This window comes from Megalopta genalis, chromosome 6, assembly GCF_051020955.1.
Source record: "Megalopta genalis isolate 19385.01 chromosome 6, iyMegGena1_principal, whole genome shotgun sequence".
In the NCBI taxonomy this organism is placed as follows: Eukaryota; Metazoa; Arthropoda; class Insecta; order Hymenoptera; family Halictidae; genus Megalopta; species Megalopta genalis.
The window spans coordinates 24,959,204-24,975,841 of NC_135018.1; the positions used below are offsets into that span (position 1 = coordinate 24,959,204).

General features: G+C 36.8%; 1 protein-coding gene across 2 annotated transcripts in view; it reads right to left on the reverse strand.

Moving 5' to 3' along the window:
* The window catches only part of Gdap2 (ganglioside induced differentiation associated protein 2), a 115,005-nt gene extending 99,989 nt beyond the window's left edge, over nucleotides 1-15,016 (reverse strand). The window contains exon 1 of one of the 2 annotated variants that reach the window (XM_076523088.1): nucleotides 14,669-15,016. The gene's annotated coding sequence lies outside the window, so the exon portion shown is untranslated. Of the gene's footprint in view, nucleotides 1-5,960; nucleotides 6,165-14,668 lie in introns of those variants that run through there. The other variant, XM_076523089.1, reaches the window with a different exon arrangement.
* Nucleotides 15,017-16,638: the final 1,622 nt, after the last annotated feature.

A 16,638-nucleotide genomic window follows, 5' to 3' on the forward strand; every position in this document is an offset into this window, starting at 1 on the left:
TGCGAGAGATCGTGAAACGAACCGGAAATTGAATGTTATATAGTTATTGTACGCAATATTGACAAGTTTCCGACATTTATAGATACAGAATTTCGTCTTCTCGATGGCGTTAAATATTAGAACGCTCGGAAAATGCATTTCGAGATCGGATGCAATTACCAGAGAATCCAATATAACCATCGACACGGCTACGACTGGTCAATATTTTATGTACCAGAATTTAGGTCGGCAGTAAATTAATTATTAATTAATCAACGTGATCGCGGAAAATCACTGCGGCGAAATTATATGGATAATTGTAACATCGCGAGGCGAAGGTGGAGATTTAATCGCAGATTGAAAAACCGAAGCGTTCTTTTTATGAAACGTTTCGACCATTTTATTTTAATGTCACTGCCATAATTCGCATGCAATGCACCTAACGCGAATGGAATTGACCGCTCGTTTTTTTCTGTAGAAATAGTGTACAAGAATGTCTACCGCCTTTTATTGCATGTCGCTCGGTAATTTTGGGGAGTAATTTTGCATGGCTGTAAGCAAACTGTTACGTTACTTTCAGTTTATTAAAGTTATTAAAACAAGAATTACAATTTTTATTTTGCATAAAGATCCGTAACCTAGCAATAGCAATAATACAGTTGTTTTGCAGATAGTTATATCACGCTTAGTCCAGTTAATAATTATCTATAATACAATTTGTTTAAGCCAAGCAATTTAGAATCATTAGTAGTAATTGGTTCCGTTTATCTTAATGCATTTCTTTTGCTTGTAATAACGAAAGAAATTTTCTCCTTCACGGTACTAACAAATTTTCCCTTTTCTCAATCATCAAATAATCTACTAAAACAAACAAATCTAATAAAACAATAATCTACTGAAACAAATAGTAATTATTCTACAGCGTTATTCCTCCTTACGGCAAAAGACCGGAACTTTTGTAATCAACAGATAAGAGTCACGAATGCAAGAACACAAATCGTTTCCCCTTAATTAATTCGTTATCAACTTCGTTTCAATCTCGTTCATAATTCGATTCACTTTAATGAACGGCGCACAGAGGCTAAACTCCGTTGTAATTGACCTTTTCACGAAACTTGGTTTCTTTCCATCAGCGAGAAGGCTTAGAGTGCTTCACGAACGATTTCCATCGCCGAGAAGTCTGGACGCAATTACTCTCAACAAGATTCAGAACGGAGAGCAGACGGAACGCAACGGACACACAGATCGTGAAGGATATCCGCGAACGAGGTCGCATTAACGCGAGAAATAATGGCGCGTAGTGCGCGACCCAAATCGTCGATAAAAGATCCCAGCCTCGAACAGCTTAAGATTCGACGGGATCCAACGCGGGATGCCAAATGATCCCCACGGAGGAAGTACAAGTTGGCACAACGTCCCGGCGAACCGTTGGAAACGTTACGTGCGTCGGTGCATTCACCCGACAGGCCCCGAGAAATGTTATCAAACGGGTATTGATTAACCACGGAGAGATTCATTAAGCCAGATCCACGTTCTCAACGAGTTGTTTCGATCCTGTTTATTTTCAGAAAATGTCTACGCGATGGGCAGGTTCAGAACTCGTATTGATTTAATTCTACAGTTTGAAAACATGCAAATCGCTTCTGCCGGAGATGCAAGTCTTCAGCGAGTGTAGACATTCCTTATGAAGAGGAATTTGTGTAAAAGAAAACAAGTTAAACCAATTAAGTCTGTTAATTCCCCCCTTAAAAGCGCGCTCAATCAACTAACAAGGCGAGGTTCCCAGGTATGACACTCACTTCTTTATGAAATTTTGCACAATGATAGAGCTCGTAAAACAGAATCTAATGACACCCGGTTTTTAGTGAAGATGGCTTATAGTTTTTCAGATATTTGATGTTAAAGCTGTTAGTAACGAAGCCAGAAAGTTAAGTCGCTGCGCCGCGTCACGTTCAGCCATGCCAGAGAAGTGCTCACAAGTGGTGGGGGAACAGTAGAGGGGGAACATTAAGAATGGAAGTGAGTGAGTCTTCCCATAGATTCTCCCTCACTCCGCCAATCGCGAGTACTTCTCTGATATGCCCGCTGCCCCACCCTGTCGCACGGTATCGCGGACCGAAATCCAGCTTATCTTGCTGGCTTCGTTACTAACAGATTTAACATTAAATATCTGAAGAAAACTAAAATTTCACCACAAAAAGTGAGTGTCATACTTGAGGACTTCTCCTAGTAAAAATAGTTTTAAACCGTATAAAGTTTATCAGATTCGAAAGTACTTATTTATATATTTTATTGGTTTAGTTATTTACGGGGAAAAGAATACCTGTCGAAAAAACAAATAAAAATATTACAAATTAACAGCAAGGGTCAAGAAGATAATGCAGCTGACGCACATAATACACTGCTCCTAGGAAGAAAATCCAACTGTTCACAATAGATGTTAATGTTTCCAAAAATCCTATTTAAATTGTTAGTATCGCCGTACAATGTGACACGATTCTCATGTATTAAAATAGCTTTCAGTGCTTAATGGATGTTCGGGATGCGATAGAACGGAATCGGTCTAGCAATAATGAGATGGAAACATTGATGACTTTGGACGCTAATAAGAAATCAAGTATGGCATGTTTGAAGAGAACAACGTTTAGTCATGAACATAACGTAATTATAATAATAGTCATCAAATATCAACGGACGGTCCATATGGAAGGCAAATAATTGCAAAAATCGACGTTGGATACTATATTTCATTTTTTATGCATGCACAAGAGAAAGACCACGAGAGAATCAAGTGACCTCAATTTTTGTTTGACAATCAAGTGAAAGTTTAATCTATTTATACGCTGCTATACGCATACATATTCAAATGAACAATAGAAACTTCATATCTTTTTTGGAAGATATTTATTTCATCAAAATGTGATTCAATTCCTTCGATACACTTTTCCCAACGAGTCCTCAATGAATAAATGCGATTCTTAAAGAAATTCTGTTTTTTTGAATGAATAAACTCGACTTAAAAAACGATTACATGATTTACAAAATAAATGACAAAAATACAAAATTTTGAAAGAATCCTTTTTAGCAAAATATGAAGCTGGCAATAGGCAATAAGACTATAAAACAGATCGTGTGTCGCAAACAACAACATTTACACGTGATAAAACTCCGACATTTCGAATGCATCAACCTGATATTAGGAAGTAACTCGATGCACAAAAATGCAGCGATATAATTAGAAAAATTATCTATCTAATTTCAACCCGAAATTAGGTGTTGCACGCAAAAGTTTAAGTGTTTTTTACCAATTTCTTTATATTTATACAGTGTATGTATGTGAATGGATTAGAATCACAGTGTCGTAAAAATGTAACCTATACATGCCAAAATGTTAAAAAAACAAGTGAAATAAATTATAACTTTGAATTGACTTAACTCTAAATTATCTTAACAGTAAATTTGGTTAGTAAAAAAAGAATACACGTCTTAGTAAGCAATGACACTTATTTATCGCAACAAGGAAAATGTGACTTGCGCCACTATGATTCTAACTCGTTCATTTATATATTATAAATTAATTTTCGAAATGTTTTCTTTCATTTCGGAAGATCGTCTGTGTGCACCTTAATATTTGCTGACACAAATGAAACGTTCATTTACGATTCTCCCCAGGAAACGTGTTCGTAATTGGGCCTATGGGAGCGTTAAAATCTAAATTTGTATGATGAAACCGTTCCAGCGGATTTTACTATTCCTGCCAGCATTGTACCTCTAATTGTTATTTTTTCCCGTTATATGACAATCGCATGTGTTTAACTTTTAATTGTTATTCTTTCCCGTCATATGACAATTGCACGAGTTCGGGGCGTAATTAGCGACGGCGCGGCGGTGCATTAAGAGGTATTCATTTATGTCAGCGACAGTGTTGGGACCGTTTCGCGCTCGACGTTTGGGAAGTAGTGATTCAAACAATAGTCGATACGGCGTGTATAATAACGGACTTCGAGATATGCGTGACCTGAATTATGAAATCGTTGTCGCAAGCGAGAACACGGAGGAGAATCGAACGCGCGCACGAGGTTCCGTGCGTTCGCTGCATTCGATAGTCGTGCGCTTAAATAACTAATAGGAAAAACGGTATCCTTCCGTCGAGGTAACCGATGCTGGTATTCGAAAACGACACGCGAACCATCTAGGACAGAACGCGATCGAAAGAGACGAAACTTGAGCGCGAGCACAAGACTGATCAAGCATGGTGCGCTGCTTATACCCAACGAAACGAAAAAGAAACATTCCGAGATCGTTTGGAGACAATGTGGACGCTTCGATCGTGTGCAAATTCCGCTGTTTATGACTAGATTGCGGAACTTTATGAGAAATGACAGTTTGGTGTGTTGATTTACGAGAAACCAGAGCTACACAGAAATTGATTTATTCTGTTGATAGTTTTAATAAGTTTTTATTAAGTACCGACTCGCGAACGGATGTTTTAAACTTTATTAAGTTAAGTCAGATTATTTTATACGACACTTTTATGCATTATTACACGTTGATAGTGTATAATGTGATAGAATTCTACCGATGTTTTTGCTGTTTTGTTTTTTGTTCATCATTTTCGTTGCAAAATCTACAATCTATAGTATTATTTGTATCGTGTATTTACATCATTGTTTACGCGAAATTTTTATAGAGACTGGTTGTTATGCTTTTATCATTAATCTAAAGACACTGTTTGATATGTGTCTTTCCTTCGTTGACAAGTCAAGGTTGGTTCGACCAAAACTATTTATATCGAATGACCGATGCTCTAATTGATACAGACGTCTTCCATTCAAAAACCTTAACAATATCTGGAAAACGAAATCGCAAACTTGATTGATGGTTAAAAGGATGTTATTGAAAACGACGGCCAGTGTATAGATAACTGGAAGTAAATTAATGATGGCGTCAAACAACGACACCACGTGTCAACGACTTAACAAAAAGGTTAATTCTATATTGACTGTTGATCGAATTGAAATTTTTATATTCTCGAAACGACAATAATTTACATTTTCGATTGAGCATTTCTGTAACATATTCTGTTCTTATAACGATACGTTAAAAATATTCTCTCTTGAAAAAGCATGAATCCAGATATGTATGCCGAAATGTAGGTTAAGATGCCAGCATACAGCTTTGTAAGTCTCAAGAAACGTACATGTATGAATTCATGGTTCTGCCTTAAAACCACGGAAGTAAACATAATGTCGCCCGTAAATACCGAAAATACTACACTCTCCACGGAACTTCTTACGTAAAGAATATTGACGATACAATATCCTTAAAAATGAAAAGAACACATTTTATGTATTTTAAGAAAGAATAATGCTGTAAGGTTTTAGGTATTTCTTAAATTATGTAGGCACAGAGAAACAAATGAAAGCTGCACATAAAAACGAATTTAATTACATTTGATGAACGACCAGTAGAATGGAATAGTGAAAAATATTACCGTCATATATTAATATTAACTCGGCCACAAAGCACAAATTCTATATCATTAAGCTTATTCAATTACATTTGGCAAACAACCAGTGGAACGAAATAGTTTAATCTGCGAAACAAACTTTTGATGAGACCATAGATTGAATTTTCATACTCTACTTACTCCTTCTCACCAAATAATCCACTTTTACGTTTCCGCTGTATGTAATTCAGAGAAAAGGCAGCACGAATTGTAGTAATACCAACAGTGCAGAAAGTTATTGAAACTTTCTAATTTTAATATGAATGTATCACTATTGAAGAGGTCATATCATTTCCACTAACAAGCATCGAATTAAACAAAAACGAACAAGCTAAGAGGTAAAGTAACGAATCCAACATTTCAAATGATCATCACCATCGATTCAAAACATTAATCAATCTCTTAAATCGAACTCAATTCAACGTCCTCGACACCGAGTGAAAAACTAAATTCAAATCGAACATCTACTTACAACTGTGCCGCAATCGGAGAAAACCTTTCCGGCGAACTGATTAATAATTAATTTGATATCGCACGATGACGATTCAAAGCTGACTGACGCGAGAGGTTTCGTAACACACACTCGGCATTTTAAAACACAATTGTCACCAGTATAAATATTACGCAGCCTTAAAACGCTCGCGGAATGACTAACCGACGTGGTCAGACATGTTCCCTTCGGAAGTCGGCGGTACACTGATGCGCTTAACATTAACGCAACCTTTTTCCCGTTGGTAATCTCTCAGGTAGTGGAGGATCTGCTCGTAACCATTTGTTTCCGTAAGTGGGACGAATATTATCAGCCATTTTACGGAGTTTAACCGGTTAAACGACTCGTTTGAGAATATTGGTCTGATATGTAAGTATGAATGTCAGCTTGATTGATGGAAAACATCATTTTAATTATTTCATTGTTCGGTGTACTTAAAAACGGTACCACTATTTATCCAATACTATTAGTACTATTTGGTTGAATGGTGAACTTTAAAATATAATTTTTTACGCAATTAATACTCATCGTTACGTAATCAGTTCTCCGAAAAAACATTCTTATATTTCGTTCAAGGCTGAACGAAGGATTGCAACACTCGATGTTTTCGCAAACAATTTGATATGTACGATAAATCTGTCAGTGTAGTTCATTCAACCAGATGATTCAAATATTCGCCCAATTCGAAATTCATTGTAACAACCGGACCGTGAATGTTTGCACGCTATACGAGCACGTTACATAGACTTTATGTAAATTAATAGAATTTCCTAAGATTTTCCATAAATTTTCGTAGGATCTTCGGCACTTTTAACAAACGTTTGATCCAGCAAAATTCTATGCTTTCCACGAATTCGAGTACGTTACTCTGAAATTTCCCAAGCATTCGCAAACTAATAAGCATCGTAGACTCCGTAAGTTCCGGAACTAATTAGAAAATTCATGTAACTTGAACTATTAATAAAGAGCCAGCGGCTTGCACGCAGCAATCTAATATCGTGATCATAAATCAGACTTCATTCATTAAAGCTGCGCGTCGGAACGTCGTCGGGGAAAAATTTCGCATTGTAGCGAAATGATCGCCGTCGCGCGGATCTAAGGTTCACCCGGTGACGGTGGGATGTAGGCCTGGAATTAACACGGTGCCACAATGAAATTCGTTAGTTGAAGCCGCAGCGAACCAGAAGCTGGTCTGCTTTGAGCGGAGCAGCTGATAAAGAGACGCGCTACGGGTCGATGTAAAGCCTGTAAACGTGCACACGGCCGAAAGTGCATGACCCAAATTATCAACACGCGACCCCTATGTGTGTCGGGATAGATTGGTCGTTTAGCATTCGGTAACCCGCAGCATCTTGAGAATGAACCCGGGTCATCGGTCTGTTGGCTGTGGCTTCATTTAACGATGGATCTGTGCTGCTATTGTTCGGCGGGAAACAGCGTCCATCTAGTCGTTTCGATCGCGTTCTTTCGTTCGAACTAACTATTCGGAGGGTCAAAGAATCAAGTAACGAACAAATGTTGTTTTGTTCAATCCTCGGGCATATCTCGATAACCAATTTTTGCAGTAAAGTTCTTCGAAGCAAATAGTTTGTTCGAAAAAGGGAAGCTTTGAAATGTTTCTGAATTCGTTTACTTTGGTTTCTTCTGGGCATTAATAATCTCTGAATCACTTGGTTCGACCTAATTTGCAATTGATAGTTAGACTACGGATTTTATGCAATTATAGCAGAAATGAGTACCATATAAAACAGCAAAAAGAGATTAAAAGACTCTATTATATCTTGATGTATTCATTTGAACTTATATTCTAATTATTAACGAAAGAAAAATAATAATAAATCGGCTCGTATGCCCCGCACTTTATGTAGACAATTTTTATTTTGCATGAAGATCCGTAATCTCTTAATAATCAAATAGTAACACTAATGACACCGTAAATATTTTTCGTCATCGAGATATCAGCGAATCAGACTGAGAACATAATTCTAAACACATTGAATGTCTAATTTGAACAATAAATAAAATTAATGAAACCAAAACGAGAAAATTAACATTTATTATAATGACTGGTATTTAAATGCTTTTTTGTTTTTTTTTTAAGATTGTAGTATAATTCTTTGTATTTGAAAATATTACAATAAAAATGAACTTCAAAATCTAGTCAAATACTAGTGTCAGTGAGTGTTAAGCAATCAGTACCATTAATAATACTGCAAATATTTTATACATTAATCCAAGGCTTTAATGTTAATTAATCCTACTATCGAACTCTGACTAATAAGTAACACAAATTTGTAGGTTTTAATCAAAGGAATGAAACAACTCATCGATCACAAAAACATGATTACTATTAATTATGTATAGGTTTACATTGCGTTAAGATTCACAGATCTGCGATTCGAACGACAAAATTTATTGTTTAACGATTATTAAGCGGTTTTTTAATCGAAGAAAGTTGTTTGACGCAACAATGTCAACATTCGTCGTCCTAATAAAACTCGCGCCTTTTATCGTTAATAAAGTAACAAAAGTACCTCTCATTCGCATGCCAATTACAGTAAATCCTCACCACTTTTCCTTCAGCTTGTAGACAAAAATGGACAATTTGGGAAGTGAGGACACGATTATTTGAACTTCGCGGCTCATTTTTATAGTTTCCGATAGTCAACAATTATAAAAGCGAGATGGAAGGCTCGAATAATCGTATCCACTCTTCCCAAATTGTCCATTTTTGTTTACAAGCTGAAGGAAAATTAAGGAGAATTTACTGTTCATTCGGTCGGGGCAGAACAGTTGCGAGTTCAATTTCCCCAGGACATGTATTCTTTGTTATCGTTGTGCTCCGAATTTATGCAGCAACAATATTTTGTGACAATGACAAAATCATACGCCCAAGTCTCTACAAATATCGTGAAATCGGATTCCATGCTAGATAGGCGGATGTTTAATTTAGTTGGAATTAATAGGAACCGCCGTGCCCGGAACGACGAGACCTTTGTCTAAACATTGAAAAGATAAATTGTAACAACAGCCGGACGGGAATCGAGTTTGCACGAAATTTTTGCGAAACTGTTAAAACTCTGCCGCGCGAAGAATGATCGAGGTGTCCCGCATAATAGATAAGAGTCTCTGCTTGTATAAGGTTATTGCAAACTTCTCAGATCCTAGGTGATAAAATTTACCACTTGAGCAAACCCGTGCTCACGCAATAGACTAGTATCAACTACGAGCTATTTTAAACCGAAAGAAACCGGTCTGTAAACGTGATTAATCCTCACCTTGAAACCCGGAATCTTCAAAGGTCCCTGGCCTTTTACGAATGTTCGCACGAAATAGAAAAATATTCGCTATTGATGATTGATTTATAAAAAGCGTTATTCCTTTATTTAGATATTTTCGACTTGTTGATAGGAATAGATGAAGATCATTCGCATGAGATGGGAGCGTGCCTATACTGCGGATTTTCATGCAAAATAAAAATGTTCTGCAACTGTTTAAAAACATAAGAACCAATTAGGAACACCTTTCTTTCTTTAACAATTTTATTAGAACGAAAGTAGCATATTGCTACTCTCTAATTCTTGTAACCTTTTTATTTCTTCAAATCGCACCTACTCGTTTTTCTCATAAATCTTTAAATCTGCAGTCCTGCAATAATTAGACTGTGGACAGGGGCTTAAATAAAAATGTACTTCTTTAAATATTAGCCGATCAAAATCTCATGAAAAAACACGTCTAAATCAGAATTAAAAATTAAATAGCCTTGCTTATATTAAAACGTCGTAAATAATAATTTTTGTTATGACGCTATAATTGTACAACAAATAAGAAATTAGATTCTTTTTATACTTCTCCATATTTATAACAGAGGCATCAAGAAAGTTTTACTGCAATTAATTGTCTGTTACATTCTTCCGAATCGTACAATAGATTTCTACATAATTTTAGCCGAAGGTTTAAAGAAAAATAGAAAATTTAAGTTGTACTATTAGTGTTTCCACAAAAACAAGCTTTTATATTCACTTTCTGCAGCTTCCACGCGACACGACTATGTCATGACTATGTCAAACATCATGAGCTTGCCGGTTCAAAACGTGCAAACAAACTATTTAGCGAACTCAGCGCAAGGTTTCTTGAAAATTCAACTACTAATAATTGTATTAGACCTTGGTCAAAGCAAATTAAAAATTGCGTGGACCGCAACGAACGTCGTCGGGAAGCTATTTTCTTTTTGAGAACCACTTCCATGTTCGACCGCGTCGTTACGCTGAAAGCCTTTAACGACTGAAAGAACTGGAACCCAATGGCGGAGAGACTTGTCGAGATCCGGTTTTCCAACTACTTATTTTTAGTTGAACGGAGCACCGGATCCGAGACAAAACGCGAGAGCGACGTTGAAAATAATTTACATTGATTTCTAAATCCGGCGTGCTCTGCCGATTGATTTTTCTGATTGAACCTTGGAACGTCCCAGCGTCAATTTCATTTATTTTTTCTTTCCTCCGTTCCATGTCGAGGCGTCACGATGAACACACGCGATCAATTAATGACGGCTGCTCCATGCACGGAATTATTGTTGTATCCACAGAAGGTGTGTTGTAACACTGTCCTATCACTTTTAACGTGTAAACACTAGTATGCAAGGTAGAAGGAAAACTCGTGACACGAGTGAACGTGCTGCTGCACCAGGGAACAGTTTCCTTCATAAATCTTTTCACAATAGACACAATGTGATTTATACGATTTTCGTAAACGATGTTGAATAGTTGATGCACTAAGATTGCTAATAACGTTCAATAATGGATATTCGAAGATAAAAACGGACGAGTCATTTTACGATGTGCCGCGGTGTATAATTTCGCGTTGCCTTGCCGTTGGCATTCAGGTGGAATTGTAAGGGAATGATTTCAATTCTGCGAAAAATAACGTCGCGTTTGAAATCCCCATCTTGGTCTTAATACTAGCATGGAAACCTTGAGAAAGAGGTTGCTAAGAAGCGTTAGAAACCTTAGGTTGCCGAAACGAATGAATATGCGAGCCGCAAAGCAAACGAGTATTGCGCTGCTCTCTGCAACGACAAATATTTTTTTTTATTTTTTCGAAGATACCAGTGCTCTAGTTTTTTTTATGCACGAGAAGTGGGAATTAGATAAATCAGAACTGATCGTTATCATAAAATTTTGTCAATTTTGACGAGAATTCTCTTGTGATGTGAATTCTCAAGGTGTAAAGTTACAGAGGATGTGTACGCGTTTTTTTTGTGTTTAATACATGAACTTACTAATTCTAAATGCGAATGTGCTATAAATTTGTTTTTTATTATTAAATGAATACTGCTACATAATGTCGATATACAAAATTATATATTTATTCCGGTATTGTAATAATTAGAGTGCGGATCTTAATGCAGAATAATTATCTTTTAAAACAATTTGAAGAAATAGAAGTCAAATAAGATTCAACAAAGAACATTTCTTAAATTCTTTTAATGTTTTCATTGTTTGGTCGATTTTAGCATAAATGCATAAAACCGGCAGTCTAGTAATAAAACTAAACTATCGCTATAAATAGTTCCGGTGTTTATTGGTGCTACACGTAATTATTTAGGAGGCGTATGCAAATTTTATTTCTAAAAATATCCAACATGAATCAAGTGTTCCTCTACTAAAATTGAGGAAAATGGTGTTGTATAGGCGAGTAAACGTCGAATTCCTCAAATATTAGCTTTCTGTAATTCTCTTTCGCAGAACTGCTGCAAACAATTTCCAAGAGTACTTCTAAATTACCGAAGGTAATTCTTTGAAACCGAATGCGCATGTTAAACGAAAATGGAACTAGAAAATCATCTCTTTCGGATTTTCGTAAAAATAAATACTTTCTAAATCTATTGTACAAAATAAGAGATAAATGCAAACGTATCTCTTCTTATAATAATTTTTTATAAATCGGAAATAATTTAACAACATTCTTGAATTTTTCGAAAGAGAAAGACTGATCCAGTTGAACGTCTGACGAATCTCAAAAGGCTAGACCTTCTAAAGACTTGGGAAATGTGTACAGGGAAGAACAGTTAAGCAATTATTAATTGAATCATATATTATTCAAAACATTTGAATTCTATTATGGTTTCACTAACCATATACACTATTCGGGAATTTAGGACATTAATATTTTGTCAACTAAATTGGAACGCAGTTGACATTCAATTCTGGAGAAAATCTAGTCTTTAGTTCGCGTGCAATATACACATACTGTTCATATTAACAGTAATTCATATATTTCAGCAAGGAAAAAATTACAAATGAAAGCAAACGTCTGCTTCTGGGTCAGATTAACCCGAACGGCGCCCGAGGCTTGAATACTTCATTAAAACATGCAAGGTTTTACTGGCAAAAACGTTCATTTCTATGCAATTTTGCACCTAAAAATATTTTTTCCAAGAGTGGATTTGAAGTACTTAAAGCGCACGTTTAATTTGACAATTTACAAAAGATACTAAAATATATTTTTCTTTTTTTTATTAAATAAAGATAATTCCGGTTCAAAAGCAGAGTATCTAAAATATTGCACCCTTTAGAAACGTTAACAGTGTTTCTCATATTCGTTTACGTACCTGAAAACATAAATCAATTTAAAACACAAAACCATGATATATAACCAGAGAGAAATACATTCAAATGCCTTTATTATTACGACTCTCGTCGATATCATCGACATCAAATGCCTTTATTACTTTATTTCTCATCAAAAATTGAAAAAATAATTGACAATCAGCACTATAAAATTTAATTAAGATTTTTATACCCGGTGGTACAATAGTCAATACGTATGTATCGTCATAAAAATGTGGACGAAATTTAGCACAGGAAAGTTACTTTTCTGGACATTACGCAATTCGTTAATTTAACTTTTTGTACTAAATATTTAATATTATTATATTGTAATAATATTACTTAATATTTTTGTACTTCTTTGTGATTGTCGCTTATGTGTATCTAAACGTAATTATGTGTCGTAGTCAGACATTTGACTTCACTTTTACCCTAAGAATCCTTTTCTTCAGATCAATTTTAAAACTATAACTAGATTGCGAATCTTTATGAAAATTCTCACTTGTATAGTCATCTGTACAAAAACTTAAACACAAAAATTCATTTCGTAATAACAAATCTGTTCCCATCACCCGGAATAAAAGTAAATATATCATCGAGTTTCCTCCAACTTCTTAAAAATCAATATGAAACATTTCCAATGTCGGATGTGTAAAAACCGGCACAAATGATCGCTCTATCCACATACTTAACAACTGCAGAGGCAACCGATGAAAATTCATCGCTCGCGACATACTGTTTCAGCAAGAAAAGTGAAAGTTCTCACTTTCATTTTTTATAGAGTTAACTAGACAGATAAAAGTTTGCGTAAAAATTCGTAACCTAGCCATAACTTTAAGTAACGACAGGAATAAAATGAATCGAGTTATCTTCACATAAAGTAGAAAATTACGATCGTGTATGACACGCATATATACTATGCGACGGTTGGCAGCGAACGTGCGAAGTCGCGCAGCGTTTCAACGTAAGTAAGAGAAGCGAAAAGGAATACGTTGTAAACAGACATCGCGAGCACAGCTGATAGGGAACAAGGGGATTGGCGCGAAGACGACGAATACGAGACAGAGAATGCACGACAGGAATTATCGACGCGCGCTGCTCGAGTATACCGCTATATCAGCTTCAGCGATCAAGGTCGTGAGGCGAGGGTCTTCCGCTACGTACATATGTTCAGGAAGCCGATGGACACGAGTCTAAAGACTCGGCTCCAACGAGCTCAGCTCCATCGTTAATTCTCGTGGACACTCATCCGTCTCGACAATAATCGATTCGAACGAATAGAAAAAGATCTCCCGATATTTCTCATTAAGAACTTGAACGCTCTACACCAAGGTGGAACGGCACATCATTCATAACTAACTCCATTTTCCTTGCGAATCAGTGCCCCACAACAGGTGAATCAATTAGCTACAATAGAACATCTACTCCACGGAACCTGAAGAGAACTCCCTTTAGTTTTGGAACTAGTGCAGAGGAACTACATTTTGGAACTATAACCGACGTTTTCACAAATTAACAAAACTGAGACGGAGTACGATCATGTACCCGTAGAAATCACAAAACATTTCGATATAGCGTGGCTTGAATTAACGAAGTGATGTTACGGTGATTAGAAACCGGACCGTGAAGTACTTCGGAATTTCGATAGGAAAGGGTAGTAGCATCGATAACGATCCGCGTCTCATCTCGTCTGGTTTTGGGGAAACGCGGCTCGCCGTGCGAATTTCCGTCAGTACGCTGTCAAATATTTGTCGGTCATTTTCGGTGGCCGTACGTAACCTGTCACGCAATCTAGAGCTGCAACTACGGCCGCGTAGTTTTCCCCTCGAATTTACGTGACAGTGACGAGAGCGGAACCGTTTACCAGGCGAGAGGAAACACAGAGAGACGGCGAAGATCCCGGCGACCGATCGAGATACCCGTCTGTCAGGAGAGACCGATAGGACAGGAATCCCCCCATGGAATTTCCCATGGGCAAAGTAGGAGAAAGCGAGACGGAGAGGAACCGCGTGTTCCGTCGCGCCGACGCGCGACGCGACTTGAACGCGACTCGACTCGTCGTTTACAGTTCTCGCTCACCTGCGAATCGTCCGCGTATCGTTGCGGCCAAAGCTGGACTAAAATGCAGATCCAGGTGTCAGACAGCTTTCCTTTCCTCTCTCGCTCGCTCTCCCTTTCTTTCTCTCTGTTTCTCTTTCTCTCGCGTGACTCGTGTCCCTCGACTCGTCGCGTTCCCTCTCAAGAACTTCCGCCCGACGTGCTCGCACTCTTTCCTACTTTGGCTAACTCTATGTATGAAACGTCACCTCCGCTTCCTAGTTCCCGAACTGATCTCGTGAGCGCAGCTCCGAGCGAAAACCCGCCAAGACGCCCGGGCGTTTCGTCGCATTCGTGCACGAACAGTAACTGACGGCGGCGGCTTCGTCATCCGAGCGATCAGTACGGTACCTGAGCGCGCGTACACTCCAGCAGACCGACTCCTCGGCGGACCAATCGGAACGCGATCCCGTCCGTCACGTGCATGCGCGAACTCTTAACTAGCGGCGGCAGTGTTTGAATTACTCGATCGTTGAATACCATCGTAGGCTCGTTTAATAAGTTTCTGCTGCATCGGCTATGTTATTTTCGTTCTGGAAATATTCGTATGCGCGTGGAGAAGTATCTGTTCATAGTTTAGGTTATACTGTAAATGTTACATCGTTTCTAAGTACGTAATCGTAAAAAGTGAAGGGTGGAATGGGCAATGATTTTTGGAATATTGATTTTTTTACTGTTTTAGGAAGGGATCTGTGTGTAGTAATTGTATGGATTGAGAACAGTGAAACATAAAGATGTGATTGGAAGTAAGATTATTGAATTAATGATAGGATTATGTGTATGTGAATATAAACGGTTCTGCTAACAGAATATTTTTATTTTTTAAATGTTTGTAGTGCACTCATTCCGGTCGAGTAGAGGAATTCTACTATTAGGGCGCACCTGTCAGGTTCATTCTGTAATAATACTACACTTTACGAATATGTAAAGTGTTACGAATATGACCGTGTTATTTTTTCGATTGAAATCTGGTAAATAATTAAATAAATTTTATGCAGTAATGTATGAGATAGAAATATTTAATCATTAACATTTGTAAAACAAATACATTCTTGTAATAATTGCTAACATAGAAAGTGTGTAATTTGTATATTTTATTACATTATATAAGCTGTGTTAATTTTGTCAAAAGATTAATTATTAGCGCTTATTGAATAATTATTGTATAGGGCCCGCCAAACATCTAGGAACAGTTAAATATTTCAAAATAAATTATTGAATAGTCATATCTGTTAAATACCAAGGAAAAACTCTGTTTTCAAAATTACTTTGTTTTTGGGATATTCAACTACTCCGATATTTTTGGAGAACCCTGTATATTATAAGTTCACGGTTCCTTGACACGGATTCGTGCCTTCGCGATTATCTGCCATTCGCTGCCAGATGGCACCTGTTGTTTCATTCGTTCCAACTGATGGAAACCACGCGTGAAAATAGTTTAACTACTGAGCAGTCGAAATAATTTATTTGCAATTTTATATGAACATTGTGCTGAAGTACTTATTTAAAAAATTTTCACGATCTTTATTGTGGTATTCTGATATATAATGTGAATATATATTAATATGAATGACTATTTATGCAATTTTTTAATTAATGTTATGAAATATTTAACTATAAACATTTTGTAAAAGTATAGATGTTATTTTTATTATTTAGAAGTATTATTGTATTTGACTTTATAACATTTTGTAAAATTAATAAGAAATAGCTCATTTAAACTGTAAACAATTTCTCCATTTCTGCAAGCGTCTTGGAATATTGATTACCATTTTGTTTCCACTATGAAATGCATCGACATTCTAGGCACGGAGTGTCTGCTTCCGCTTTGTCGGACCTCCGCGTCTACGATCTCATGATCAAAGCGCATCCATACCGGCCGTGATAAGTATGACACGCAATCATGTAGAACGCAAACAACATTAATATTTTTATAGTTCTCCTGTCTTGGT